Source organism: Salarias fasciatus, chromosome 20 (assembly GCF_902148845.1).
Source record: "Salarias fasciatus chromosome 20, fSalaFa1.1, whole genome shotgun sequence".
Taxonomy (NCBI): domain Eukaryota; kingdom Metazoa; phylum Chordata; class Actinopteri; order Blenniiformes; family Blenniidae; genus Salarias; species Salarias fasciatus.
This window is the reverse complement of record NC_043764.1, coordinates 23,488,794-23,509,561: the sequence shown is the minus strand read 5'-3', so window position 1 is coordinate 23,509,561 and position 20,768 is coordinate 23,488,794. Positions and strand designations below refer to the sequence as shown.

General features: G+C 43.9%; 1 protein-coding gene across 1 annotated transcript in view; it reads right to left on the bottom strand.

Moving 5' to 3' along the window:
* The window catches only part of LOC115408093 (chemokine-like protein TAFA-2), an 86,187-nt gene extending 75,439 nt beyond the window's left edge, over nucleotides 1-10,748 (bottom strand). Inside the window, exon 1 of the mRNA XM_030118690.1 lies at nucleotides 10,531-10,748. The gene's annotated coding sequence lies outside the window, so the exon portion shown is untranslated. The remainder of the gene's footprint in view (nucleotides 1-10,530) is intronic.
* Between the last annotated feature and the right edge of the window lie 10,020 nt (nucleotides 10,749-20,768).

Here is a 20,768-nt window from a genome sequence, read left to right as displayed (position 1 = left end):
AGTCTTTTTGAAGTCTTGTTTTTTCCTCTTTCTCGCAGCATTTGTTGATTAAGTCTTGTTCTCAGCTGGCGCTGACACATATCTCTGTCTGCTCGGCCTTGGAGGCTATCACTAAATCCTGCAAAGCAACAAGTTCCTGCAATGAACAACTGTGCTTCCTGGCAGCAGAATGAAGAGCATCGTTTATATCTACCCACCAAATGCTTTTTTTTTGTTTGTTTGTTTGTTTGCAGAAAAATTCAGATCTGTTAGTTTCAGATGAAATTATCACATTAACACATTCTGCTCAGCTTTGCTGAATTGAACTGATGCAGACTGATGTTTGAAGCAGTGCTGTCAAACCGAACAATTATAATGAAAGATTATTATAATTGCAGCATAAAGCTAATTTTAATGAAACCTTTTCGTGCAAAATACAGTGAAATGTCATTAAAAAAAAAAAAAAAACTTTTCCCATGCTTCTGCACTTCGAATGTTTTTACAAACTCGCCCAGATCTTCAGGGCAGCAGCACCGCTACCTCAGCTCGGGTCTCCATGTGGTGTTTTGTCTGTTTCTCCTGGGAAATTTTGTTTTTAAACAAATCAACGTTTCTCTGTGAAATTTTTACGACCCGGATTGGAGCCTCTTTGCAGGGAGATTTTTGGCCCTCGGGCCTTATGTTTGACACCTGTGCACAGGTCACGTGTTATTTCCCACATGTGTGTGGATACACTCCTCTCTTGGCTGCGGCTAATAGCAGTGTCACAATATTACTCATATTAGTCGGGGATTAGTAAAAGAAACCGTCTTAAGGATGTGATCCCTGGAAGGGGTGCCAGATGCTGCTTGTGTTACTGTCAGCCGTGTCTCACGCACACATTGGGAGACGAGCAGCCCTGCCTGCTTCCCTCAATAGGATCTGTGGGGAAACATGACACGCTGAAGCACACCACCTCCTGCAGCCCATTCCCTTCTTCCACACGGGTCTTTTATCTCATCTATTGAAGTGCTGGGGTGAAACATGTCTGGTAGGAAAACACAAACAGTGCAGCGGGGTTGAAGTGAACAGATTAGAAGAAGCAATCCCACGCTCTCAAGCTTCTTAACGTGTTCGCTTTTACCAAACTTCCATGAGGCTTCAGTGCACGATTTGCAGTATGGGAGGCATCTTAAAATACAACTTATCAATCAAGTATTGTGAGAAATGAGACATTTTTGCAACATACATGAATCTAAATTGATGAAACTAAATGAGAAGCTCAACCCCTGAATCGGTTTACAACCAATCCAAGGAAAAGAAGAAATCTAAGGATCAACAGGTCGTGGAAACATGTCAGTGTTGGAGGTAGAACATTAAAAATGTGAAAAGTGCAGCTATGGCCATGTAAACAAGAATGGCCAAATCTCAAGAGAACATGAAGTGAGTCATGACACTCTGGAGGCAAATACTGTCCATTTACCTGCACATGCCGAAGAAATGTTTACTACGGCCGTAGTGCGCATGAGCAGAAGCAGTGGTTCTGAAAAGTTGTGTTTTCTAGCATTGCTATAGAGACAAACTTGAAAAGTTTTTGAAAATTTCCACCTTGGGACTGTTTTTTGCAAAAAGTTGCAATTTCAGTGGCTCCAAGCACCACTGTCATGTCAACGGACAATCAAGAAGCAATGAAAGTTTTGCTTTCAAATGGGTTCTTGGTCTCTTACTGAGAAGTTTCACAGAGAAAAATACTGAACAAGAGAGCAGATCCGGAGCAAAATCTTTTCCCAAAAAAAAAAAAAAAAAAAAAAAAAAAAAAAATCATTAAAATGTGCAAATGAGCAGTTCTCAAATTAAAATGAAGTTAATCGACTAAACTATTTCCAGTTCTCATTTCTCAAATACCTACACTTGTCCCAAAAGGAGTAACTTTTGCAGGCAAGCTGACTTTTTAAGCTATTTCCACTCAAATGATGACCAGAGATTTCTATGTAGAGAGATTTCACTGCTGTGTCGTGTTGACCACTTTCTCGTCACTGCAAGAAAATATCCAAAACTTGGGATGTTTCTGTGTGGACTTTGCATGTTCTCCCTGTGCCTGGGCGGGTTTTCTTGAACAATCTAAGAATAATGTAATGAAGGTTAATGAGCGGCTACAAAAATATCCACAGGTGTGAATGTGAGCGTGTGTGATACTCTCTAGCAACCCATAGCATCTAAGATAGAAAAATCAGTATGGAAAAACGATGTCAAATATAAGGCCAGTGTTACAAAAATGGCACTATTTTACTGTACCTACCTACATAGGATTAAATTGGGCTGTATGTGGCTCTGAACTAAAATGTGTTTGACATCTCTGGTATAGAAGATGGAAAGATTTTGACATTTGGTTGTTGTTCTGCAGCAGTACACTGTTACTTTTGTCACTTTTACATGATTGCTCCTATAACCTGTCCTCCTGCAGAATCCTTCTGCAACTTAATACGCTGAATAAACTTGGCTGAACTCTTTGATGGATTGTAAACGCAAACACAACAGTCCCCCAGCGAGCCGCAAAATAACATTATAGGTGTGTAAAAGCCAAGGGCGACAATCACCATCCACTGGTTAATCAGTGGACATAAAAGTATTAAAGTGGGTGTGTTTGTGCGTTCTTCTTTCTCACTCATCTCCTTTATCCTTGCCATCAGTGAGCTGCTCCCACAGACCACAGCCACCCACAAACTGTGCTAATTACTGTTGTGTATGCATCCCAGCTCAAACATACCAGTCCACACTATATAAAGCTGCATACTGAAGTCATAATTGCATAATTAGATGTAATTGCATGTGCTGTGGGCCTGCCTGACAACCTAATGAGGCAGCTGTAAAATCGCTTGTGGTTCCACTTATAAGAACATAATCAAAGAATACAAGATAAAAGGACAAACACAGATATACGCAGGCAGCCACGAGGACCGGCCCAGAGCTGCACACAGGCAAAAACAATAAAGTTGAAACTATTAAAAGAAAGATTAGATGAGTGAGTGAGTTTAATGTTCTCATTATCAGCAGCGGCTCACTTCATCGGAGACGGAAAGCGTCCCTGTGACTTCTGTGTCACAGCCTGGAGGACGACATCCTCCAGCCCACCTTCACTTTCCCCGCTCAGTCACCACAGGGCCGGCCAAACACGCCTCAGGAGAGAGGAGACAGCACACACAAACAAACACAAGCGCACAAGGCGAGGCCTAATTTGCTGGCCTAATGACCAAGGTGATTGTTGATGAAGAAAGCTGCCCGAGGGCTGCGAGCGAGCCTCAGCTCTGACTCCTGGCGAACGTCTCCTCTTTGCCATCAGCCATAATGAGTCAGCCCTGACACTGCCAAAGCTGCAGTCTCCGCGTCGGTCCGTTTATAATGGCTGCTGAAAGCAACACCACCTCCCAGCCCACACACTGGTGGAGAGGCCTGTCACCGCAAACTCATTAGCGGGAGCTATCGCCACGGCGAAATCAACAAATCAAATTGCTTCTTTAATAAGTTGCAGCGTGTCACGGTGAGTTGGATGCGTTTATTTTAACCATAGTTCACCTGCAGGCCGTGAATTTACCTAAAACGCTACTGAGCCATCCGCCGCTACCTATTGTTTCTGAGAAATTGCTAATTATCTGTCAATGTGCACGGCAATCAAAGGAAAACACAGACCAGATACACACCAAATCACTGGGCAACGGGAAATAAACAGGCTTCTTAGTTGTGTAAAGCACATTCAACAGAATTATTAAAAAGTCAAACAAGAGAATAATTGTGCTACTTCTGTTCTGAACTGGGGTGTGCTATCACTGGAGGCAGATTGGATGTTCTTAGACCCTCCATACAAGTGGCAATATACTTCATGCGTGCCAGTGAAATATAAAGGGACTGAATAGGTTCAATAAATACAGCTGCAAAACAGAAGCTGATCTAGGAAGCACCGAGCATCGTATGCAAAAGAGATGCACCAGAACTCGTGTTATTGGAATGTTACCTTCATGAATACAGTGCACCAGATCGTGCAAAATGCATCTGCAACGTGATTTCCATACATGTTTGTTCGTGGTTGTCTGTTTTGAATGCCTGTAAAACAGACGTAAAGCCCCGTTTTCAAGTAAAAACGCAAATCTTTTGTATTGTCCTTGGTGTTGGTTTAAATGACGATGGAGCCGCTGAAAACAGAACTTTTTGAAAGCGGTTCCCGAGGAGGAACTTTTTTTGAGAGAACAGAGATAAACATCAGCAACAACGACAACCTCCAGAGAGGCTTAACTCCCAGTCCATGTTCTCCTGGGAGGCGGCAGTTTCATAGGGAGGTATCAGACCAATCAGTGTTGCAGAACAGGAGCACCGGCAGACTTGGTGGATGGAACATAAAAAACATGCCTGGAGAACGAGCCTGGAAAGACCCACCAAATCGCAAATACATCAATACACAAAATCCATCAATACGTATATACAGATTAGCTGAAGGTCGTTGGGACTGAAAGTGGCAACTGAAAAGTGAATTTCAGCTACTTTATTGGTTTCAGGTGACTTTAAAAAAGTCAGAAAAGGTCCCCGGCAGAGTTTTGATAGTAGTTGGAAAACACAGCCGGTCCTCTGCCAGTTTCTGTCCTCCTGGTTTGATATCTGAGCTGCGACACAGAATCTATACATCAACTCTGTTCTCCTTCAGTTTTTCATCTCTCAAACTGTGAGACACCGAGCTGGTTTGGAATTTAATATCACCTGTGTTTTCTTATTTGTCCGACTGAAAGACAAACAGCGAGAGCAGCTTATGGCTCTCATGGTTACTGTTACATTTTATTTAAAAAAAAAAAAAAAAAGAAAAACAGTTTAACGGTGTGTAATCTGATCGTCTTTGTACCAGTCCTACGGATTTGGGAAAAAAAGGGTTAAAGCATGTATGAATAAATATTTTAGCCTACCTATACAAACTGGTCCCAGAATAAACCAAGTTCTTAACATTAGAGCTCAATACATGATGAAATGCACATAATAATCTTTTGTGTTCTGTGTGTGTGTGTGTGTGTGTGTGTGTGTGTGTGTGTGTGTGTGTGTGTGTGTGTGTGTGTGTGTGTGTGTGTGCGTGCGTGCATGTGTGTGTGCACGCTCTGCAGTCTGAACTCGCTGCCCTCCGTGTCTCAGTGTCACAGGCTGAGCCACAACCATGCACTGATGTGCTCAAGTGGTTTTAAAAAGCGAGTTGTTTGCTTTAGCCTGGAAAAAAAAAAAAAAACAAGAGAAAGGAAGTGAAAGAGTGAGACAGCACAGAGCCCGGTGGAGAGAGATGGCTATTAAGAGTGTAAATGAAGGGAAACATGTAATGACAGGACCCCAGAGTCACTGATGAGGGTGATGGATGGTTTCCAGCTCAGATACATGGCAGTTCATCACTCACCTCGGACATAAACAGCCACACTTTCCGTCACACACATCCCCACACTCGCTTCTGTCCCTTATTAACCTTCTATCTTCTATATTGTTTCGTAAATGCGGCACCGGCGTCGAAACCATGTACTCCGCCGCAGAAAACACCACACAGCGGTGCTCTTATTAGACACTCTGGTCGGTGAAGTAAGGCCATCGCTGACCCTCAGGACCATTATCTGCTATTTCTCATTTTCAGTAAACTGGAAAAAAAAAAAAAAGCATTTTATAGCACCAAATGACTCAAAGCAGGTTTTTCATATCTGCTAACTGATTGTGTTGCATGCTAGTGTATAAATGTGGTGGCAGCCATCTACTCCCTACACCAATTTTATTAGAAAATCATGGATCAATTTCCATGCAAATCCTTTAATTAGACATTTTTGTCTGCTAACTGATCCTGATAACTCGCCTAAACTGGCGTTCATCTCCGTTCTATTAATCAAACCTCAAAATAATGAATTTCCCGATTATTGGACCGGTCATTTTCATGACTAATTGTTTCCACGCTGGACGAGACCAAAACAGCAGTGGAGAAACAGTCTCCCTGCTTCCTCCCCTTGAAGCGCCGCGCTCTTCCTCCAGCCTTCACCTGCCCTCGCTCTCTGGCGGTGGGAGGCGGCGTGGGGCCGAGAGGTGCTGGGTAAACACCGCTTCTGCAAAGTGCTTTTTCCCAGGCTGTGTATACCTGGGTAATAGAGGCAGTAATGGAGTTTGTTCAGGCTAAGGTAATCCTGGAGCCGCGCGCGCGGCATCCCGCCGCCGTGCTCTCCGTCACGCCGCTCCCCAGCAGGCACTGATGCTGTTGTACCTGTCACCGCTACTGTCCCAACACAGGCCATTTGGGAGTGAAGCAATGTGTGTTTTCAGAAAAAAAAAAATGTGTATCTTTAAAAAAAAGTAAAAGAAAAACTGTGTGCATCCAGAGCAAAAAAAAAAAAAAAAAAAACTGCATGCAGATAAAGTGAAAGATATTTCTGTGGGCGAGGAAAGATGTGTGAATGTTTGGTGAAAACAGTGTGTGTGTGTGTGTCTGTGTGTGTGCAATCGTGCATGTGCAGCAGGAGAGAGAGGGAATCTAAAAAATATATGTGTTTGGATGTTACAGCTCACCTTTGGGAGGCGGGATAAGAACAGGGCTGGCGGCTAGGAATGAATTTACGGGGCCCGATCTCCCAGAAACAATTTCTTTATGTGGGTTACACACATTTAGAGTGGCTACTCGGCCCCCCTGGGCCTCGGCACACCACACACAGCTACTGGAGATGGCCAATGAAATACAGAACACCCTTTTATAGGACACATGCTTTTTATTTATTTTTATTTATCCCTGTAGCTCTCTCTCTCTCTCTCTCTCTCTCTCTCTCTCTCTCTCTCAAAACTTTTTCTTTATCTTCTCCCTCTTCTCATCACACAGCCTTGGAAGGTGGCAAATGGAAAAGGGAAGTCCTATAATAGGACACATACTTCTTATTTCATCCCTCCTGGCTTCTCCTGTTGTCTCTCTCTTTTTCCATCTTTCTCCCTGGGCAGGAGCTTTGACAATATTCCCACAGCCCAGGGGGGTTATTGATAGAAAAGATGGATAAAAGAAGTGAGCCAAACACGGGAAAGGGTGTGTGTGTGTGTGTGTGTGTGTGTGTGTGTGGTAAAGGTGCTTCTGGAGATATGAAGAAGTGGGATGTGGGAACATGTGAGCTGGATTTGTTCGACTTGTTTTTTTCTTTCTCCTCTGTGTGTGATTTTGGTCATGTTGCTTTAGGGGAAATGGTCTAAAATGGTCCACCTTGACTACATCCTGCAGCTTTTATTCAAGAGGATCATGTTTAACCGGGGTGGGATGTGTGAGGAGTCAGGGAGGAGGAGGCGATGGCAGCTTCCGAGTGTGTCATGTGACTGTTTCAGTCCAGAAAAATGCTGTTGCCACAACTTCGTGCTTTGAATTCAGAAGAGAATAAAAAAGTATTCGGTGCAACGTTTGAGCCTCATTCTTTTCTTTTCGGGTATCTTTGGTGTGGTGATAATTTATGTTACATATGTGCCTATTGCAGGGCCTCATCGTAGATTCTCGTTACTGTGAGTGAGCTGTGGGTTTAGAGTCAATAGTTTCACGTGCTTTAATCACATTTAAAATGCATGCATTTAATGTCTAAGGGAGAACGGAACAGTCCCACCACATCCTGGCACACTGCATCATGTGTCTGGAGCACGAACAGGTTGACTTGTTGCAGGTAAAACATAATATTTGATCTGTAAATTGATCAAACTATCTGAAGTGAGCCATTTCTCATTCTGTTGGTTTGAAAGGCATTTTATTATCCAAAAGTTTCTGCTAATATTCCAGTTTTCTTTGTTGCATTTCTATCTTGCTTGCTTAACCTCATCTTTCCATCCAATAAACATGAAACACCATCACAGATTTGAAGATCCTCACAATGAGATCATCGTTTTTCTGCTTTCCATCTCTGAGCAAAACCTCCTCTGCAGAATCAACCTGTCGCCACATCTAAAAATAAGTGAACATTCCATTGAGCAGTTCAGTGTACAGGTGAAAAATCAGTGGATGTTCATTTCTGCAGGAATAAATCCACTGTTGAGTCATTGGGCCAAGGAGGAGAGTGTCTCTGTGGAAAGACTTTCAATGCTCTGCCTGTGTGGAAGAACATGGAAAAAAAAAACTGTGTTCTGTGGATGCAATGGCAACTTCTCTCTCATCAATGCAGTGTGTGTGTGTGTGTCTCTGTACGTGTGTGAGAGACAGCTCTAATCTCTAATAAAGTATTTATAGAAACTGGATGACAGGACGTTGTAAACGTTGCCCTCTAGTGGCCGTAGTGTTTATGACATGAACCATGTGGAATGTGGGGATGCAGGGAGGCAGCGAGAGGCGCGTGGCTGTGACTCTGGAATTAGAACCTGGTCGTCTCCTCATCCCAGGGCGAGCGGTTCAATCCATACGGATGTCGTGCATGCTCTGATGTGACTGAAACAGCAAAGCCACTGAGACGACTGAAGCATTAAAAAAGTACTATAGAAGTGAGTCCACTATGTAGTAAGTCCATTGATGATATCAAGGGGCAGATAAAGAGCAATTAAACTTATATAACCACAGACCACACCACCAAGTCTATCAGTCAGCTAAGTTCTACTATGATATCGCTCACATATTTCAGCCTAAGTACTTTTTCTTCACCAATAACAAAAATTATTGTAGAGTAAAGTGTGTTACATTTCAAAACACGTGAAAATAATGTCTCCTTTTAGATCCATCCAGTCTCAAACAGGAAAAAAAAAACCTCAGTGTCAAACCTTCTCATAGTCCACTGCTTTCCTTTCTTCATTTTGACACGTTAACGTCACTGCTGAATTTGGACATCTATTGGATTCACATAAAATGACAACATTGTGTCCAGAACTTGTATGTAATCTCACCAACCAACTGTTAATCTCACTTTTCCAAAAAAACAAAAGGCCTTAATCCTTACTCAACATGAACATTGTTTTCCAAAGGCCACACTCTGTAACTATCCAGCGATTTTTTTTTTCTTTTTGTAATCATCTCATTGAAAAAAAAAAGTGGAGCATAATGTGATTCAGCAAATGGGGCAATTTGTATTGAAGTAATTGGAGGCGGTGTGCAGCCCTGGTGGGAGGAAAGCTGCAGTTGCAAAATGTTTCCCAAACGCCACAACACAGAAGAAGATTTGATCTGTGTGCAGTTATGTAACTTACATCCACCTTACATACCTGCAGCACAGATCTAAACACTGTCATCTCCTGCTCCAGCTTATTGTTTCACCTTCAACCCATCACTGATCAAACGCAGGATATCAGAAATCCTCTTAAATATTGTTGGGCAAAAGTGGCGTGGTGATTTTTAGACCAACCAATCGATGAACGCTCCAATTCCATTTTCCTGGCAGATCTTCTGGGCCCCTGTCTGCCTTTTCCTCCACCTGTCAGTCACGTCTCTCTGTCAGTGCTCTTCCTCCTTATTTTCAAAGCTCCCTCAGTCCACCGCTCTGCCTCAACGCCCCTGTGTTTCTCACAGAGGCTTGTGAAAGCAGATGGAAAAGGTCTGAAATGCATGCGCAGGAAGGATGACCATATTTGCCTGAATTGAAGCAGATTGTAACCAGACAATGCTTTACAAACAGATCCAGGGCATTGAAAAGCCAGAAATAGAAGTTAGGTAATAATTATGCATTCATAGTACTCAGAATGAAAACAAAGCTCCCACTGCAACACCTTCAGCAACTCTCTTCTGCTGCCACTCTAAACATAAAGTTCTAATATCCACCAGGAGATCAATGGTGCTGCGTAGAAGACGCCCACCACTGGATCCTGAGCGCGCATCTTTCTATCCATATGTGAAAAACATCTTCAAATACAGTTACAAGGTAAACACAAAACACACCTCAACCAGGGGCATCTACCTGGAAATAGGAGGCATTTGTGCGTCAAGGGGGGGGGGGGGGGGGGGGGGGGGGGAGAAGTGTGAATGTTGCTCATCAGTTCGAGCAGTCAGGAGAAGAAGAAGGAAAAAAAGCAACAATATACTTGTTGTTTAGCACATCTGCAAAATCTCTGCACGAGCTCAATCAACAAGAAGTGAGCTTGCTACGAAACTGCAGGTTTGTCCAGATGTATAGCTTTACGCACAGACCCGTGTGTGTGTGTGAGTGTGTGTGTGTGTGTGTGTGTGTGTGTGAGGGAGAGGGGAGAGAGAAAGGTCCATCGGCTGTGCAACACCTGAAACAACCGCAATCATTTGTCTTTGCTCTCTAAATCCCACCGTGGGCACAAAACTCCAGTACCTACCAGGCGCAGGCGGATAGATGCCATCAATATTCTATTAATCATCATTATTATTCATTTTAAAATTAAATGTCAAGCCTTTATTACAAAAAAAAATCTTTTCAGAAAGGAAATATGACAGATGTGTTTCGTTTCGTGCTTAAAATGTTTTTTTTCATTTGTGCGACAGACATTCCTACATTTGGTATCCATGCACACCACAGTGGGAATTCACTTTTTTTCCTCCACGCTCAAAAAGCGCAGTGAGCGCGTGACATGCACCGGGCGGCCGCGCGCAGGCATGACGCCCACCAAGGTGATCCATACCTGTTGTTGCGGTGTGGTCCAGTTCCGTTAGCCCAGCAGGTGAACGTCTCTCCTCATAGCCGCTCCGCTCTCCGACCCGGAGGAGAGGCGCGCATCCCCGTCCGCACTGCACGGCGAAGCGGCTGCGCTCTGGCACCGGCCGCTCGGGTTCGACTGGAGCAGGAAAAGTTATAGAAGAACCATCCACCTCCCGGGGCCGGCCAGCACAAAGAGAGGGAATTAACCTCCTGGGAGTAAAAATTAAAAAAGGAAAAAGAATTTCAAAAAAATAAAAGCAAGAAAAAAAAAGGTCCCTTGAAAGTTGCGGTCCTCTTTGGCACAGAAACTTAGTTATATTAAGCCATCGCGGCGGCAGGGAGACACCCAACCGGAAACAGCCCGACCAGGGTTTTTGCCTTTTTAGACCGAGAATCCGCCGTTTATCCACTGAGAAGGAAGTGGAGAGAAAGTCTCCCGGTGGCGGGACGGAGCTGTGATGCGGTCGGGGAGTCACGCAGACTGTCGGTGCGCGCCTGCCTGTCCGCCTGGAAGATGGAGAGTGCCGCCGGTCCGTCGGCTGCGAAGTGGAGCAGCGCCCCCTGGCGGCCAAACCACAAGACGACAGGCCGGGCAGGCGCGTGCAATAAACGTAAATGATACTGTGGAGTGCTGTGGGGAAGGCCATATGGGCTGCGTCAAGGCTTGTTGGATATATGATATTGGTCATTTCTTCTCTAGAGTGACTGTCAAAAGAGAAAGGGGCGCGTGCTCCAGCTCCAAACACACACATCTACACAGCCACACAATTCTGGAGGTGTCAGAAAAGCCTCATAGGAGAAATCTGAGAAATCTGAAGAAGTCTCTCTCTCTCTCTCTCTCTCTCTCTCTCTCTCTCTCTCTCTCTCTCAGAAGTTCAAATTAACTTGAACTCACTTTAGCTGAGCCACGACTATTTTCCCAGTAGACTCCACCAACAGAAGTGGAGCAGTTGATCGATACCGTCCACACCAAGCGGACCCGTCTCTCTCCCTCTGTGTTTGTGTGTGTGTGTGTGTGTGTGTGTGTGTGTGTGTGTGTGTGTGTGTGTGTGTGTGTGTGTGTGTGTGTTCATGTGTCTACAATAAGCCAAGCTGCCCAAAGAAGTTAACTCACACACACACACACACACACACACACACACACACACAGAAGGATTTTGTCCGAAACTCAGCCACTCTGACCAGCGCAGTTCACCTGAGGAAGTTTCGCCTCTGACTCGGTAGTGCTCCTGTGTGTGTGTGTGTGTGTGTGGTGTGTGTGTGTGTGTGTGTGTGTGTGTGTGTGGGTGTGTGTGTGTGTGTGTGTGTGTGTACAGTTCCTCCTCTGGTGGCCAGAGAAACAGACAGACAGTAATGGGTATTAAGGCCACAGAAGTCAGGCAATTGAGAACCTGGTCATAAAACACTTCATAGACACACACACAAACACACACACACACACACACAGACACACACACACACACACACACACACACACACACACACACACACACAAACACACACAGTGAAACAAAGTACAGTTTGAGCTCCTCCGCTTGCTGTATGTGTAGTATATACTGGAGTCAGCATGCGAGTGTGTGTGAGATGTAATCGAGGCGATGATGTATGGCCGCACGCGCCGATGACAGGGTAATTGATCCACAGTGGGAGTGTGATTGTGCACGTGTGCGTGTGAGGAGGCCCCACTGCCACTCATATATCATCTCAGCCGGTGACATAATCTGTTACTCTGACAAAGAGTTGGGATTACCCGGCTCTCCTCTGCTTCCTGTCCTCCTCCTTGAACCTTCATCTCCCTCCTGTTCTCCGTCTCCTTTTTCCCAGCGCTTCTGTTTTTCGTGCCTCCACAATATTCCAAAACATTCTCTGTCCTCCCCTGTCTCTCTGGTATCTGGATCAGGGTTAACCTGGATAACCTGCCGTGGGATTTGTCTCCTCCGCCGCTGGCTGGCGGCGCGCTGAAGCTCTCCATGTGGACTGCAAGATAACAAATGAAAACATGTGTGTGAGATCCCAGGACTGCTTGGAAGCCCTTAGAAAAAGAAAAAAAATCAGTCTAATTCCCTTGGGATCTGTGGCATTTACACATATGCACATCCTTAACCACAATTTTACGCATGCATGCACACACACACAATTTGGTGGCCTCCCAATGAGACAAAGAGGGATTTAACACATGCCAGTCAGAGACCTCGGTGCTTTTCTGTCTCAGAATAGATAGCCGGCTTCCTCAGAGAGAAGCTTTACACATCGCTTGGCAGCTCACAGAAGCGTGTCACATATACATGCAAGCACACACATAATGCACACACAATGGCGCAGCGGCTGTGCGTTGTGTAATTGCATTCATTTGTCATACATGTCGTTCAATCAGATCACATAAAGCAGATGAAATGGAAGGAAATAATACCGGACTCCACAAGGAGTTTTGTCACACTTCTCATAATCACCAGAGCAATTAACTTAAACAATGAGCCATTCCTCAGCTGTCATTTCCTCAAGCACAGAGCGAAACTTTTTTCGTTTCTCTGAACTGAGTGATTATTTGTCTTCGGTGACAAGTCACCTGCAAAGTGTGCAGCCCGTCTTTCATCCAGCAGTTGTTTAGATAGACTCCAGCCCCCTGCAGCGCTCTACAGCAGTGATTCTCCACTCGCGCTCAGTAATGTAACACCTGTGAAATATTTTTCCAGCCGAGTAACCCCGGACCAAGACAATTTTTGTAGAATAAGACAATAAACCAGGAGAAAGAAGGAAAAAAATAGTGAGTTGTGAGCTTGATTTACTATACCACGGAACAGCATCATAACCAACAAACTGTGGAAGCTTCACTTCTGTCTTTATGGTGCATTTTTTCTTTGTTACTGTAGTTGTGTTTCACTCCTCTGCTGAGCAGCTTTATGGGTGTTCAAGTTCAGAGAAATCCCTCTGAAGATAGTAGTGTTGAAGAAACTTATATAACTCACATTTACTCGAGCTTTTTTTTAAGGTTTGGGTAATCAATCTTTTAAATCATACAGACTTTTTTATTTTTATTATTATTATTCACATACCCTCTGCAGTCCAGAGGAGTCCTGGAAGTGCCGGGATCCGCTGTACAGAAAGATTTTCTACAAGTTCCAGAGGGCGAATGAATGAATGAATGAATGAATGAATGAATGAGTGCTTTATCAGTTCACACTTGGTGCTTTCATAGCTTTTAAACATTTTTATTACCGAAACAATGGATCAATTCATTTGAGAAACAGGAAATTAGAAAGCCACTATTGGCATTAAATTGCCATTATAAGGACTGGTTTGACCTTTACAAACGTTTGACATTGTCAGCAATTATGATCATAATTAACTGTATATTTTTAGTTGTGAACTGGATACAACGAAACATTTAAAGCAGAATCTGAGGCTTTTAGGAACATGGATATTTTCCACCATTTTTCTGAAATATTACACAGCAAGCAAAAAAAAAATCCAATATTTGAGAAGTGCACCGACTAACAGATGAGGTAAATAACTGTTAGTTGTAGGAGTGGTAAAAATTCACTCTGCATTAGCAGCCAAGCACCAATAGCAGATGGATAAAAGTGGCTAGTAAACACAGCGAGGCATTTAGCTGCTAAAGAGGCAGATATTTCCCCCTGGAAATGGTTAAGACCACAAACACAGAGTGAACATCGAACTTGGGGGAGGAAACAAACACGACTCCAAATGAATGATAATGCTGCTCTGTAACTGCCGGACATGACGGCCATGTTGATGCTCGAGCATCACAAGCTGGAGTCTGTTCACAACGTTTTCCCAAAGGAGAGAAACGCTGCTTCTGTAATCATTTATTACAATAAGTCATCAATATACAGTTGAATCTTTGATTCCACTTTGTCTCTGATTATATTCAGCAGGAAGTCAGGAAGTCGGATTAGATGTTACAGAGGATTGATGGAGGATTCTGTCTCATGCTTGTGTTTTTTCAACATGAGTTGATCATTAAAGCTTTCAATCAGCCTTATCTGCTTTGTTAAACTTGTTTATGTAGCCGATCTTAACTCACTCTGTGGCAAGATACACCCTGAAAAGGACCCCAATCAGGGGTCACCAAATATTCATGGGTCGTCATGAAGCCCTCTTGATTTTAAAGAGGACCACTTTTTTTCTGTCTTGAAAACAGCTGAGTCAGCATTTCATTCTTTAAGTTAAGCAGCAGGACAAAAATGACAGAAGCCAAAGAGTCTGAGAGAAATATGAACTGGACAAAGAGAAAATAAGAGTGGACCAAGATATTGTCAGTGGAATATGGCTTCGTTGAAGCAATATTGGATCAGATTGCATTTTTTTTGCAATGAAACGAAATAAAGGTTTGAAACTTCAACCTGAGTCAACACCGATCCAATCCCAAATCGGTGTGTAAACCCAAAGAGTTTATCCTCAAAGAAAAGGAACTCATCGTTACAAAGTATAATAAAGAAACTTTATCTCACATACAGTACACTATGAGGTTCCTTCAACATTTTTTTTTAAAATATTGTGGTCGCATACACATATTCACAAATGACATTCACCAATTTAATAACATAATATCTCACAATTATTGGAAAAATGCCAGAGTCTTTGGAGAAAAAATTATATAGATAATATTATTATCATTCAGGAAACCTGTACGGCTATTGTTAGTAGATCAGTCTTTTCTGAGAATTTACTGATAGTGAAAAACACAATCTCCTTCTTTGACCTGCACAATACGACATGTTACCACATTACTGTGAAACATCTCTTTTAATGGAGCAGCGACAAAGTGAAAATGAAAGCTTTTCACACTGGTGTGTAAAAGCCGTGTGCGCACTGGGCCCGTGTTTCAAATCCCTGCCAGGCGACTCTTATTATCGATACCATGTGGCAGCGGGCGCCGGGCACATTGTTTCATTGGGAATAAAATCACAAGCGCGCATATTGTGTTCTTGTGTTTTCATTGGCAGGCAGTTACAGCAGCATTAGCATATGAAAGACAGCAGCTGGAAGGTGTAGCTGTCACTGCTGCTGTGTCTTGTTGCCACGTCTGTCTTGACGGCGGCTTCTTTCTCCGTTCTTGCCGTCTTTTCTTCCTCATTAATGTTCGCTGCTGCTTGGCCCCCCCCTCGTGTTTGTCTGTGTGTCTCCTGTCATTTTGTTTCCTCTCCATATGACTCATCACACTCCTGAGGGGCCGGATCGTCAATACAGTTCATACCGCATGAGCTTCAGAAGCGAGCAGTCGTCATGCCACTCAACAAATGCTTACTTTTTACAGGTTTATATGGCTTTTGTTAAATCCTGAAATCATTTCTTTTCGAAGAAGCCATTTCCCACTGAAGAAGGCCCTTCTTCACCGGAGCGGCTCTTCCTTAACACTCCAGATAATGTGTAGTGAGCGTAACAAAGTTACAGTAGATCACTTATCAGAGACTGTAAGTCGAGTTGAAAGACGGAGCTGCCCTCAGCAGAGAACACTCCATCTCGGATAGCAGCGGGGGGCAACCTACGACTCTCCGCCCGCTCCCCTCCTGTCTGCTCCCCTCTCTCACTCAGAGATGTAAATGTTCAAACGGACTAATTCCTTCAAAGCGGCTACGAGCATGAAAGGCCAGTCTCCGCCCTCATTCCTAATTGATGGCCCGGCATTGCAGCATGAAAGCTCGATGAGTCTTCCTTGAGACTCTCATTAGCTGTAACTACACTACAGTTAGCTCCATTAAATTTACATTACAGACATTCTAGACACACCTTACGCCGAACCCCCTCTCACACTGATTCTTCTCAGTCTAAATGTCATTTACAGTACAAGTGAGCTTTAGTTTCTTTAAAAACAGGGTGCAGGGTTCCTTCTCCATCACTAAAAAAAAAAAATGTTAGTCCATATATCAGGAAAATTTGCATTGGTGTTGCACTGAGTTTGACATTTGAAGAAAAAAAGAGCCTCTAATGTGAAATCCCAGTGTGATATTCACCCTTTATCATCACCTCCGGCGCTCCTCTCGTCTCCTCTGCCCTTCTCACAGCAGAGGTTACCCCCTTACCTTGTAGTGGCCGGTCAAACACCGCCCCATGCTGCTTCTTTTGGATTGCTCCCTCTCTCCAGGGAGCGCCTCTGGATGCCTGCGTGTAACCGCAGGCAGCCGCCGTTGAACCCTGAGAGCAACACGGCGTTATGATTGACACCATTTGTGGGGTGTTATGGCAGCACCTGGAGATCCTCCGGGGAGCGCCGCTTTAAAAAGGACGCCGGCGACGCTTCGATCACCCTGCAGAGCTCTGCTCCCAACACGGAGCGGCTGCCGGAGGGCGGCTGGATATGACGACTGGAAACTGACACATGGCGTCCGTGGAGCGCACTGTATGCCAACTTATTTACAATTCAAACTCACATGTACATTGTTGTTCCTTTGATACAGGAGTGTCAAAAGCTTTTTAGTTCAGGAGCCACATGCTGCCCAGTGTCACCTGGAGTGGACCAGACCTGTAAAACAGTGACAAAATAACCTTTAAATTCAAACTTTCTAGTTTTTCTTTGTTTGTGTGTTGAATTTGAGAAGTTGAGTTGATTACAATACGGTAGCATCTTTTATCTTTCATGGCAGCATCACTGATAGTTCAGCTCGAGTCTCAGTGTTGTTTTCTGTCCGTTACTTTCATAAAATTTGTTTAAAACGTCAGTTTCCTTTTAAATTTTTTCAATTTGCTTGGTGGTTTGGCGGATTGGATTGGAACCTCTTGCGGGCCAGTTTTGGCCCACGTGCCTTATGTTTAACACCCCTGCCTTTGGGTCTGATTTCACTCTTAACAATGGTTTGGGACAATAGCCGAGGTCAGACCCTTCAATCATTTATTTATTTATTGTTTTTGGCCAAAGCACAAGACATTGAAATGGTTGAAACTCTCCACATTTGCCCATCCTATTTCTAAGATGCAGTCCAGCCACATTGGGGTGCTCCAGAGAGCTGACGGGGGTCAAGGGTCATGCTCAGGGATCCACAGTGGAGGCGCTTCTCTCGCTCTCGGCCACCTCTGCCAAAATCACTGAGATCACTGAGACTAACCAGGGGGCTGTGATCACTAAATTGAAAAACCTTAATTGAATGGCGTCTAACAACTCTGTCAAAGTGGAGACTAAACTCACTGAGAATATTGATTAATAGGATCACTGAGGTTGAGTTCATACACAAAGCACACTCCTCACTGGGTCAATAAATGCCTTCCTTTTGTTAAAGTAACTCCTAAATTGTGCAGTTGTTCTTCTGCATGTAACAAGATGACCAAACACCTCTCATCTCCATAAAAGATGGCGTCTTGAACTGTCCTCCAAACACATTTTGGTCAGGAAGCCAGAGAGCCTCTGTGCTCTGTGCCACTTGTTCCCCGTCAGCCGGCGGAGCGAGCTCCAGTTTTTCCTGAACTGTGTCAGCTCTGGCTGCGTCGCTTGAAGTCTCTCCTCAGGGGAAGCTGGAAAAAGTCAAAGCTCCTCACATCCCCGCTGCGAGATGCTCCGCCGGGCAGGGGGGGGGGTGGGGGTGAGGGGAGGTTATTGGGTGTGACCTGCTGGATGCAGGCCTTCTGGCTCTGGACAGAGGCGACAGCCGAGCGCTGGTTTGTGAGAGTGGCTGTTAGATGAAGAATCGTTTGGAACTCGCTGTAACACTACCTATCAAGTGTTTATTGGCTGTTTTAATACAGTAAGTCCTCTTTACCATCTCATAGAGATCTTCTTTTTTTATTTCACAGGTTATGCAGAAGTCAAGGACTGAAAATCTGCACTATATATTCTTTATTTTAGACATAAACTGAGAAACTGTCCACGCGTACGCTCAAGGATAGTTTGGACAGCAGCGTCCTCGCATCCAGCTGATAAACACGGCAAATGGGCCACACATTGTATCTCTGAGGACGGAGAGAGAACTGTGCCACCGCTTGATGTTGTTTCTCCTCTGTTCGCAAAAATGACACTTCCTTATGCTACCTTGTCAGGCTGTTCACTGATAACTGGTGCAACAGGGACACCTCCGCAAGAACAGACTGTCCTCGGCAAAAGAAAAAAAAATAAAGCAACACTACTATTTATGTCTTTATGCAGCAGACGCTTCGACTGGTGTTGACAACAAGGCCTAAACCTAGAAGCAGCTCGGAAAGCTCCTGACAGGATGTGAAAGCCGGGATCACATCATTTCTATAAATTTCATAAGGGATTTAATTTGTTCAAAGTGTGAAAGACGAGGATTTCGACTGAAGTTCAATATGAAGTTGTGAAAATGGCTCTTGAAAACTTTAAATAATACATTTGTGAGCTAAGATTGATTTTGATGATTCACCTGGAGACATGTTTACAGACACCTGATGGAATCTTCTTTTTTAGTTGCTATTAGTTCTTGAGTGTGAACAATATGACTGTTTAGCTGTTACACAATTCTAAAATCTTTCTGAAATTGCTTGATTTGCAGATTACACGCAGCTTGATGGATGACCCTGTAAAGAATGGCATAATAGCTCCAGCAGCCAAATGACATTCTGAAACTGGTGATTAAAGCCTCCAAACTTTAGTGTCGGCCCCAGATAATAATTTTCCACCTTTTGTCCTCTTAAGCACATCTTCAGAGAGCAGCGGTGTGTCTCTTGTGAAATGCGCAGAGAAGCTAATTGTTGTTCAGGATCAGGACGTGGGTGTAAAGGTCAACCAAAGAGGAGGTAAGAGTAAGTCAGTACGCAGGAAATTAATGTAAGTCAGTGTAAAAAGCCTTGAAAGCAGGGGCGTCAGACATAAGACACTGGGCCAAAACAGGGGATCCAGTCCGGCCTGGGAAATGACCAGAAAATAAAACACCTTTTTAACACAGTTTATCTGGGTGAGTTTGTAAAAGTGTACATGCAAAATGCAACAGTTATACAAGTTTTTGACAAAACATTGTATTTTTAGGCTGTAATTCAGCACAAAGTCACTTTAAACTCATAGATTATGGCCCTCTGACCCTATTTAAATCATAAACGTAAAAAAAAAATAACAAAACGTGTGCGTTTTTTGTTTATATGTGCAGTGACACCTATTGTTTCCCGCATGAGAGGACCTGCAGTGATGATCCTTGAGCTGATCAGATGTCGATGTGCGGACAGGAGTCAGTTATCTCATACATGGAGGATGATACGCACACCAGCTGGAACGCTCTCGCCCTGCAACAAGAGCGGGTGTAACGGACCAGACTTGTTTCCATGGCGTTTTAAAATATTCAGTGGCGAGGGTGAAGATTATGGCGCAGGTTTATGAGGCTTTCTCTCCAGGACTATTCAAATAGATTAATATTTCCATGTAACAGTGTGACATCCAAGAGCTGGAGACAAACGTTTGGGATTTTAAACATTGATTTTTAGGCCAAATTCCAAGGAAAACACTTTCTTTTTCTCTTTCTCTCATGACTCTTACTTCCAGTTGACGCTCCTTGCATCTTGACCACTCATCTGAGCAGCCAGACTGTGGGGTCATGTTGATAATCTGCCCGGCACAATGAGATACAGGCGTCACAATGCAACAGCCACTCATAATCCAAAAGCCTTTCAGGGAAAAACAACGTCCATAAAAATCTGGGATTATGTTGTTCCACGCTGCCGGTTCAGAAGAGGAATATCTCTCGCTTCTTCTCTCAATCTTCTTTTAATCCTCTCTCATTCTCAGCTTTTCTGTCTTTCACTCCCACCGCCTTACAACCGCTCTCTCTCCCTCGCTCTCCTTCTCTAAATCTCATAAACAGCTTTAGTTCTTATCAAGATGGAATCAGACAGAACGGGCTTCATTTGGAGGCTGAAGAGAAAAAAGTTTTTCCTAAATGCGTTTGTCTAGTTTTTTACAGGACTATAGTTGAGCTGGTAGAGAGTCGGGCGAGGGAAAGAGAAGAAGAGACCATATAGGTTCCAGCCTGTTCCTTCCTGCTTGCATTGAAACGTATTTGCAGATTTTGTGCCCTTAACCCATCCCTGCTTCCTACACTGTGCCTCGGTGTACATAAGCTGGATTAGAGTCTCACACAACACAGGCTGCACGGACGCACGTCTTTAGCTTTACATATTTTAGCAGCACAGCTGGATATCTGGCCAAAGTGAAGCCGGATAAAACTTTTACTCTCTTCAGAATTCGTCTTTTTTTTTTCATGTTTGTGGGCTCTCTCATCCCTGTAAAGCCGTACAAGAGGGAGGTAATTGTTTTTTAAAACTCCT